Genomic DNA, 9664 nt, shown 5'->3' with positions numbered 1-9664 from the left:
AGACTACCTCAGGTTCCATAACAATGCCCTTGCACATGGCATGTGCTCAACAAAAGCTAGTTGTTACAAAAAGCAGTTGCAAACACTGGCCTGAACACTTGGTGAGACCAGCCTCACTCTCATGGTTAACAGAACAGGACCCCAGTCACTAAGGAGCCAGATATGGAAATGGCCAGAGTGAGATACTGTGACTAGGGCCACCAAGGATGACATGACACATCTCTATAGCCAACTCCTGAACCACGTCCCTGAGATTTACATCAACCAGAGAAGAAAGAGATGGAATAACACAAAATATACTATTTGAAACTGCATAAAATGGAGACAACTTCACCTAACAAATCAAATATTTTCTACCATCAAGAAGCATGAGAGAAAGTAGAGTACAGTGGGACCAGTGAACTTAAATTTGTTATGTGGTCCTCTGGCCTTGTTTTGCAAATAAGTGAATTTAATTTTATGCACATTTGATATGTTCATCAATCTACTGATCTATATCTGTCTGTAGAAGTCCTAGAGACCACCAGCATTCATTGATCAGTAGTTTCTCTGTCAACTACAATGATCTTTAAAACAAATTTTATATGCCTTTCTGTTTCTAAAAACAATGAAATTTGAAATTTAAATAAGGAACATTTAAATCACTAGTCATCCCACTAACCAGAATTAACTACAGTTAACATTGGAAAAATTTACTCTAATTTTTTATTTATGCATATATACGTGTTTTATTATAATCATGTATCTATTATGTTGCATTTTGTTTTTTACTTAACATTATATCATGCATATTTTCCTAGAAATTACTCAGAAATAAAAATTTGTAAATCATTTTAATACCTATATAGTATTTTATCATATGAGCAAATAAAAATGAATTCAACTTTTCCCCTATTGTTGGACATTTAGATTGCTTCCAATTTTTCATTATGATTAATAACACTATAATAAACTTCTTTTACTGAAATAAAAAAAGAGGTGATTACCAGCAGAGTGGATAACTGAGAAGGAAAAGCAAAAGCAGCCAATACAGAATGTGTTAATGAGTGGTCACCACCGTGGGCAACTGGGAGTTAAATCTCACTGATGGCATCTGGGAGACAGTATAGAATACACCTCAGAATTGTCCCATGAGAGGCAAAGAAAGTATTTATCCACCAATTCTAGTTTGTCACTGATTAAGGGGTTAAGCAGTGACAACTTTCTGACCCTTCCACCCAGTCGTGTGCTTGAGCTAAGTATACTTCCATGGGCAGAGAAAACCTGAGGAGTTGTGATTGTAAGAACTATGAACGCCAAACTCACAAACTCACTTGCTCTGGGTTCCAGTGCATGGGCAGCAGCTTGAAAAGCACCAGAGACACATGGGGAGGAACTGGATTGACTATCTTCAGGGCAAGTGTTGGAAAGGCAGGGGTCAGGGCAGTTCTGCCAGTGACAGAAGCACTGGCAGCCAATCTGGCTCCTTTGTTGAGCTCTCCTCCCATTCACCCAGAAGGTTCAGGCGGGCGCCAAATCTGAGTTCTCTGTTAACCTGGCTAACACTGTTCATCCAACCCTGGTGATTCCCTGAGACCCACCCCACTCAAATCAGGGGCCCGACCTGAGCTGCTGCCAGTGGGTTTTCCACACAAGTGGTTGGCCTCAGTTTGCACTGCAGACTTTCCTAAAATCAAACATCCACAAACCCCAAACAAGCAACAGCTAACCTTGGTGTGCCCTGTACCTCTTGCTAAGTTGCTTTAAGTTTGGCACAAGCAGTGACTGACCTCAACTGGCACTGTAACTCCCATTAAGTGGCCCCAAGCCTGGCACAATTTGCAACCTGTACTGGCTTGGAATATAGCTTCAGCTAAGCAGCCACAAATCTGGCACAAGTAGCAGCTGACCCTGGCTGACATTCTGGTGTCCATCAAAGGGTCCCAAGCCTGGCACTACTGACAATTGGCCTCACTTTGTAGCGTATGCTCTCCCAAGTGCCTCCAAGACCAGCACAAGTGGCAACTAACTGCAGATCACTTTGTAGTTCCCACCAGGAACTCCAAAGTTGGGCACAAATGGCAGCTTACCTTAGCCTGCACTGGATCCCCTCCCAATAGGCTCCATAACCATCACACCTGGTATCCAGCTTCAGACAACACCACAGTACCACCCAACCACCTCCACAAATAACACACCTGAAGGGCAGACTTGGCTGGCACCAGAGCCCCACTAAAGCAACTCCTGCTCTGTGGGGTCAGCCACCTCACAACAGCTTTCCCATTATAGTCACAACCAGTCAGTTTGAGAGTCAATCACACCCACTTATGTGCCAAGAGCAATCAAGGCCCAACTATAACAGGAAGGCACACAAACCTACACAAGGGACACTCCTGGAGCACCCAGCTCAGGTGAACAGGGAGACTGTTCCACTGGGCCTCACAGGACACCTCCTACATAAGGCCACACTGCCAAGACTGGGAGATGTAGCAGATCTACCTAATACATAGAAACAAACACAAGGAGGCAGCCAAAAAGAGGAGACAAAAACATGTCCCAAATGAAATAATAAGACAAAATTCCATAAAAAGAACTAAATGAAATAGAGATGAGCAATCAGCCAGATGCAAAGTTCAAAACACTGATTAAAGAATACTCAATGAACTTAGGGGAAGAATAATTGAACTCAATGACAACCTCAACAAAGAGTTAGAAACCATAAAAAAGAACCAGGCAGAAATGAAAATTACAATAAGTGAAATGAAGAGTACATTAGAGGGAATCCACATCAGATTAGATGAACGAGAGGATTGAATCAGTGCCTGGAAGTCCAGGTAGTGGAAAACACCTGATTGGAACAGCAAAAAGAAAAAGAACTTAAAAAATGAGGATAGTTTAAGGCACCTCTGGCACAAAACCAAGTGTACCAACATCCACATCATAGGGCTACTAGAAGGAGAAGAGACAGAGCAAGGAATTAAAAACCTATTTGAAGAAATAATGAGAGAAAACTTCCCTAACCAGGTGAAGGAAATAGACATACAAGTCCAGGAAGTGCAGAGTCCCAAACATGATGAACCCAAAGAGGACCACACCAAGAGACATCATAATTAAAATGCCAAAGGTTAAAGACAAAGAGAGAACTTTAAAAGCAGCAAAAGTAGATAGTTATGTACAAGGGAACTCCCTCAAGATTCTCATCTGATTTTTCAACAGAAACTTTGCAGGCCAGAAGGGGGATGGCATGAAATATTCAAAATGATGAAAAGCAAAGACCTACAAGCAATATTACTCTACTCAGCAAGGCTATCATTTAGAATCGAAGGAGAGATGTAAAGCTTCCCAGACAAGAAAAAGTGAAAGAAGTTTACCGCCACCAAATCAGTATTACAAGAAATGTTAAAGGGATGAAAAAAAAATATGAATGAAAAAATAAAGAGAAAACTTCTCATTGACAAAGACAAACATTTAGTAAATCAGTGGATCAACCAACTATAAAACTAACACAAAGGTTAAAAGGCAAAAGTAGGAAGATCATGTGTAATTAAAACAATAAATTAAGGGATACACACAAATGCACACAAAGGAAAATAGAAGCATAAACATGGAGAGAGTGAGTAAAAATGGTAGTGATTTTAGAATGTGTTCAAATTTAAGTGACCATCAACTTAAAATAGACTTCTATAAACATAGCTCAGTACATATGAAGCACATGGTAACCACACACCAAAAATCTATGAGAGAGATACAAGAAATAAAGAGAAAGGAATCCAAACACAACACTATAGAAAGTCATCAGCATCCAAGAGAAGAGAGCAAGAGAGTAAGAAAGGAATAGAGAAGAACTACAAAAACAATTAGAAAACAATTAATAAAATGGCAATAACTATATACCTATTAATAATTATTTTAAATATAAATGGAATAAATATTCCAATCAAAAGACATACAGTTGCTTAATGGATAAAAAGAAACAACACTTGTACATATGCTGCCTACAAATGACCCACTACAAATTGAAAGACACACAAAGACTGAAAGTAAAGGAATGGGAAAAGATATTTCATGCAAATGGAAACGAAAACAACACTGGTGTAGCAATACTTATATCAGACAAAATACACTTTAAAACAAGGGCTGTAACAAGAGACAAAGAAGGGTATTTCATAATGATAAAGGTATCAATTCAACAAGAGGATACAACTCTTTTTTTTTTTTTAATTAATTTTATTGGGGTGACAATTGTTAGTAAATTTACATAGATTTCAGGTGTACAATTCTGTATTACATCGTCTATAAATCCCATTGTGTGTTCACCACCCAGAGTCAGTTCTCCTTCCATCACCATATATTTGATCCCCTTTACCCTCATCACCCACCCCCCACCCCCTTACCCTCTGGTAACCACTAAATTATTGTCTGTGTCTATGAGTTTTTGTTTCTCATTTGTTTGTCTTGTTCTTTTTGGTTTATATACCACATATCAGTGAAATCATAGGGTTCTCTGCTTTTTCTGTCTGACTTGTTTCACTTAGCATTATTCTCTCGAGATCCATCCATGTTGTCACAAATGTTCCTATATCATCTTTCCTTAACGCCGAATAGTATTCCATTGTGTATATGTACCACAACTTCTTTATCCATTCATCTATCGAAGGACATTTTGGTTGGTTCCATGTCTTGGCCACCGTAAACAAAGCTGCAATGAACATTGGCGTACACGTGTCTCTATAGAGAAATGCTTTTATATTTTTGGGGTAGATACCCAGGAGAGCGATTGCTGGGTCGTATGGTAATTCTATTCGTAATTTCTTGAGGAACCTCCACACTGCCTTCCATAGCGGCTGCACCAGTCTGCATTCCCACCAACAGTGTATGAGAGTTCCTTTTTCTCCACAGCCTCTCCAACACTTGTTACTATTTGTTTTGTTGATGAAAGCCATTCTGACTGGGGTGAGGTGATATCTCATTGTGGTTTTCATTTGCATTTCTCTGATGATTAGCGATGTTGAGCATTTTTTCATATGTCTATTTGCCATTTGTATATCCTCTTTGGAGAAATGTCTCTTCAGGTCCTCTGTCCATTTTTCAATTGGGTTGTTTGTTTTTTTGTTGTTGAGTTTCATGAGTTCCTTGTATATTTTGGATATTAGCCCCTTATCAGAGGAACTGTTTGCGAAAATCTTCTCCCATTCAGTTGGTTGCCTCATTATTTTGTCAATAGTTTCTTTTGCTGTGCAGAAGCTTTTCAGTTTCATATAATCCCATTTGTTTATTTTAGTTTTTACTTCCATTGCCTTTGGAGTCAAATTCATAAAATGCTCTTTGAACCCAAGGTCCATAAGTTTAGTACCTATGTTTTCTTCAATGCAGTTTATTGTGTCAGGTCTTATGCTTAAGTCTTTGATCCATTTTGAATTAATTTTGGTACATGGTGACAGATAGCAGTCCAGTTTCATTCTTTTGCACGTAGCTATCCAATTCTGCCAACACCATTTATTGAAGAGGCTGTCTTTCGTCCATTGTATGTTTTTAGCTTCTTTGTCAAAAATTATCTGTCCATATTTATGTGGTTTTATTTCTGGGTTCTCAATTCTATTCCATTGGTCTATGTGTCTGTTTTTCCGCCAATACCAAGCTGTCTTGATTATTGTAGCCCTGTAGTACAAGGAAAAATCAGGGAGTGTGATACCTCCAGTATTGTTCTTTTTTTTTAATATTGCTTTGGCTATTCGGGGTCTTTTGTGGTTCCAAACAAATCTGATGATTTTTTGTTCTATTTCTTTAAAAAATGCCATTGGGATTTTAATGGGGATTGCATTAAATCTGTATATGGCTTTGGGTAATATGGCCATTTTAACTATGTTGATTCTTCCAATCCATGAGCACGGAATGTCTTTCCATTTCTTTGTGTCTTCTTCAATTTCTTTCAAAAATGTCTTATAGTTTTCAACATATAAATCATTCACATCCTTGGTTAAGTTTATTCCTAGGTATTTTATTCTTTTTGCTGCAATTGCAAAAGGAATTGTTTTTTCTATCTCTTTTTCTGATATTTCATTGTTGGTATATAGGAAAGCAATGGACTTTTGTACGTTGATTTTGTAGCCAGCAACTTTACTATATTCATTGATTGTTTCTAATAGCTTTTTGGTGGAGTCTTTAGGGTTTTCTATGTATAGCATCATGTCATCTGCAAAGAGTGACAATTTAACTTCTTCATTCCCAATTTGGATGCCTTTTATTTCTTTCTCTTGCCTGATAGCTCTGGCGAGGACTTCCAACACTATGTTGAAAAGCAGAGGTGATAGGGGACAACCTTGTCGTGTTCCTGAACGTAGAGCAAAGGGCTTCAGCTTTTCACCATTAATTATGAGGTTAGCTGAGGGCTTGTCGTATATGGCTTTTATTATGTTGAGGTATTTTCCTTCTATACCAATTTTAGTAAGTGTTTTAATCATAAATGGATGTTGTATCTTATCAAATGCTTTTTCTGCATCAATTGATAGAATCATATGATTTTTGTCCTTTATTTTGTTTATGTGATGTATCACATTGATGGATTTGCGAATGTTGAACCATCCTTGTGCCCCGGGGATGAACCCCACTTGGTCGTGATGAATAATCTTTTTAATGCATTGTTGTATTCGATTTGCTAGAATTTTGTTTAGGATTTTAGCATCTGTATTCATCAGAGATATAGGTCTGTAGTTTTCTTTTTTTGTGTTGTCCTTACCAGGTTTTGGTATCAGGGTAACGTTGGCCTCATAAAATGAGTTAGGGAGTACTGACTCTTCTTCAATTTTTTGGAAGAGTTTGAGCAGGATTGGTATTAGATCCTCTTTGAAGGTTTGGTAGAATTCACTGGTGAAGCCATCTGGTCCAGGACTTTTGATTTTGGGAAGGTTTTTGATGACTGATTCAATTTCCTTACTGGTGATCGGCCTGTTAAGATTTTCCAGTTCTTCATGATTCAGCCTTGGAAGGCTATATGTTTCTAAGAACTTGTCCATTTCTTCTAAGTTATTAAATTTGGTGGCATATAGTCCTTCATAGTATTCTTGGATAATCCTTTGTATTTCTGTGGTGTCCGTGATAACTTCCCCTTTTTCATTTCTGATTTTGTTAATTAGTGTCTTCTCTCTTTTTATCTTAGTGAGTCTAGCCAAGGGTTTGTCGATTTTGTTAATCTTTTCAAAGAACCAGCTTTTTGTCACATTAATTTTTTCTATTGTCTTTTTGTTCTCTATTTCATTTAGTTCTGCTCTGATTTTTGTTATTTCCTTTCTTCTGCTGACCGTGGGTTTCGCTTGTTCTTCTTTTTCTAGTTTTTTAAGGTGTAACATGAGGTTATTTATTTGGGATTTTTCTTGTTTCTTGAGATAGGCCTGTAATGATATAAATTTCCCTCTTAAAACTGCTTTCGCGGCATCCCAAAAATTTTGGTAGGATGTATTTTCATTGTCATTTGTTTCTATGTATCTTTTGAGCTCTCCTCTAATTTCTTCTTTGACCCAGTCGTTCTTTAAAAGTATGTTGTTTAATCTCCATGTATTTGTGTTTTTTCCTGCTTTCTTTTTGCAGTTGATATCCAATTTCAAAGCTTTGTGATCAGAGAATATGCTTGGTATGATTTCAATCTTCTTAAATTTGCTGAGGCTGATTTTGTGTCCCAATATATGATCTATCCTTGAGAATGTTCCATGTACACTAGAAAAGAATGTATAGTCTGATGTTTTAGGATGAAGTGCTCTATATATGTCAATTATGTCCAATTCCTCTAATGTGTCATTTAGGGCTGCAATTTCGTTATTTATCTTCTGTTTGGATGATCTATCCATAGCTGTCAATGATGTATTTAAGTCCCCTAGTATAATTGTGTTTTGGTCAATTTCTCCCTTTAGTTCTGTTAGTAGTTGCTTGGTATATTTCGGTGCTCCCTGATTGGGGGCATAAATATTGATGACTGTTATGTCTTCTTGTTGTATAGTCCCCTTTACCATTATGAAATGTCCATCTTTGTCTCTTGTTATCTTTTTCACCCTGAAGTCTGTTTCATCGGAAATCATTATGGCTACACCTGACTTTTTCTGGGTACCATTTGCTTGAAGTGTCAATTTCCACCCTTTCACTTTGAGTCTATGCTTGTACTTGTAGCTGAGATGTGTCTCTTGTAGGCAGCATATGGTTGGGTTTAGTTTTTTGATCCAATCTGCTACTCTGTGTCTCTTTATTGGTGAGTTCAGTCCATTTACATTCAGGGTGATTATTGATATGTGAGGATTTCCTGTCATTCTGTCTTTAGTTTTCTGGTAAGGCTGTGTCTCCATTGTTTCTTTGCCTTTTTGTTGTTGTCTGTTATTTCTGTGTGGTAGTATTCTATGATGTTTCCCTCTGTTTCTTCTTTTATTACAGTATATATTTCAGATTTGGATGTTTTTTGAGTGGTTACCCTTGAGTTTATGTAAAAGAAAGTTTGATATTTAGAGTATTCCAGTTTCTTCAGTACGCTTACTTTCTCTATTCCCATATTCCAGTTCAGGCCTTTACGCTCCCCCTTTTTATGTTTCGGTTGCCACAAGTTGTCCCTGTTGATGGTGGTCTAATAGCCTCCTTTAGTATTTCTTGTAGTGCAGGTCGTGTATTAGAAAATTCCCTCAGCTTCTGCATGTCTGGAAAGGTCTTTATTCCTCCTTCATATCTAAAGGAGATCTTTGCTTGATATATTATTCTTGGCTCATGATTTCTCTCTTTCAATAGTTTGAATATTTGGTTCCATTCCCTCCTAGCTTGTAGAGTTTCTGCTGAAAAATCTGATGATAATCTAATGGGCTTTCCTTTGTAAGTTACCGTCTTCTTTTCCCTAGCTGCGTTGAGGATTCTTTCTTTATCATTGATTTTAGACAGCTTCAATACAATGTGCCTTGGTGAAGGCCTGTTGGGATTGAGGTAATTAGGTGTTCTATTTGCTTCTTGGATTCGAGGATCCAGTTCTGTCCACAAGTTTGGGAAGTTCTCATCGACGATTTGTTTGAATATATTCTCTGTTCCCTTCCCTCTTTCTTCTCCTTCTGGTATACCCATTATTCTTATATTGCTCTTTCTGATGGAGTCAGAAAGTTCTTGTAGAGTTCTTTCATTTCTTTTAAGTCTCAAGTCTCTTTCTTCTTCCCTCTGTGTAAATTCCAGGTTCCTATCTTCGATGTCACTGATTCTTTCCTCCATCTGGTCAACTCTACTACCTAAGCTGGATATTTTATTGTTAATTTCTTCTATTGAGTTCTTAATCTCCAGAAATTCTATTTGGTTCTTTTTCAAGATTTCAATCTCTTTTGTAAAATGCTCATGGTGTTCTTTGATTGTGTTTCTGAGTTCATTAAACTGCCTTTCTGTGTTTTCTTGCATCTCGTTCAGTTTTTTCAGAATTGCGATCTTGAATTCTCTGTCATTTAAATCACAAAGGTCCATATCTCTAAGTTCCTTTTCTGGAGACTTTTCACTTTCTTTCTGAGCTATCTTGTTGCCTTGGTTATTCATGGCAATCACTGATTTACTATTTCTCTTCCTAGACATCTACAGGAGTGTCTTCTGCAACAGGTTGATAGGTATGCGAAGAGCTTTTGGAGTTCCAAAGCTCTTTCTGCACCAGATTCAGAGCCCGTTTGTTTCAGCAGTTCTGTTTACT

This window comes from Rhinolophus hipposideros (assembly GCF_964194185.1).
Source record: "Rhinolophus hipposideros genome assembly, chromosome: X".
NCBI lineage: Eukaryota > Metazoa > Chordata > Mammalia > Chiroptera > Rhinolophidae > Rhinolophus > Rhinolophus hipposideros.
The sequence above is the reverse complement of the archived record's forward strand: the minus strand, read 5'-3'. Positions refer to the sequence as shown.